Here is a 1,171-nt window from a genome sequence, read left to right as displayed (position 1 = left end):
GAAACAAACAGAGGTAGACAAAATGGGAAGGCAAAGAAAAATGTGCAAAAAAAAAAAAAGAACAGGAAAAATCTCCAAAGAATTAATGAAATGAAGGCAAGCAAACTACCAGATACAGAGTTCAAAAAAAGGTTATAAGGGTGTTCAAGGAACTTAGTGAGAGCTTCAACAGCATAAAAAGGGTGTAGAAACTATAAAAAATGAACATCAGGAATGAAAAAAATAATGTCTGAAATAAAGAATACACTAGAAGGAATTTACAACAGATTTGATGAAGCAGAGAGTTGAATTTAAAAGACAGGGTAGCAGAAAACAACCAATCAGAACAGCAAAAAAATATTAAAACATTTTAAGAATGAGAATAGTTTAAGGAATCTCAGGGACAACAACAAATCTAACAACATCCTCATAATAGGAGGACCAGATGGAAAAGACAGAGAGAAAGGAATTGAGAACCTATTTGAAAGAATAATGACTGAACATTTCCCTAACCTGGTAAAAGAAATAGACATACAAGTGTGAGAAGCAAAGAGTCCCAAACAAGATGAGCCCAAAGAGGTCCACACTAAGACACATCATAATTAAAATTGCAAAAGTTAAAGACAGGATATCTTAAAATCAGCAAGAGATTGCATCTCAGACTTTTGGATAAGACCAAGTGTAGTATCTGTTCTTTTCAGTTTAATATCTGATATGTCCTCTATCCAAGGACATTACATAAAGTGGATTTTTGGAGCTTGGAGATGGAATAGGAGTTTGCTCTATCCACTGCACACATCGACCTGGTATTGCAATATCCCCCAAAATGGTGCACCAGAAAAAAAACCAGCAAGAGAAAAGCAGTTAATTACCCACAAAGGAACTTTCATAATACTTCCAGATGATTTCTCAACCGAAACTATGCGGAAAGGATTAGCACAAAATATTCAAAGTGATAAGCAGGGACCTACAACCAAGATTGCTTTCCCAGCAAAGCTATTATCTAGAATTGAAGGACAGATAAAGACCTTCCCCAGGCAAGAAAAAGCTAAAGGATTTCATTACCACCAAAACAGTATTACAAGAAATGTTAAGTCTTCTTGAATAGGAAGAAAAAAGATAAAAAAATATGAATAATAAAATGACAATAAATACATATTTATCAATAATTACTTTAAATGCAAATGTTTTG

The 1,171-nt window shown here is 33.6% G+C and overlaps 1 non-coding gene across 1 annotated transcript; it reads left to right on the top strand.

The window, feature by feature from the left end:
* Positions 1 to 628: 628 nt before the first annotated feature.
* On the top strand, positions 629 to 819 carry LOC119047475 (U2 spliceosomal RNA). The gene has a single exon (XR_005082146.2). It is a non-coding gene; the product is annotated as a U2 spliceosomal RNA (small nuclear RNA).
* Positions 820 to 1,171: the final 352 nt, after the last annotated feature.

The sequence above is a fragment of the Artibeus jamaicensis genome, unplaced genomic scaffold, assembly GCF_021234435.1.
Source record: "Artibeus jamaicensis isolate MK-2021 breed Jamaican fruit bat unplaced genomic scaffold, CSHL_Jam_final contig_452, whole genome shotgun sequence".
NCBI lineage: Eukaryota > Metazoa > Chordata > Mammalia > Chiroptera > Phyllostomidae > Artibeus > Artibeus jamaicensis.
Note: the sequence above shows the minus strand (reverse complement) of the source record. Positions and strands in the feature narration are given on the sequence as shown.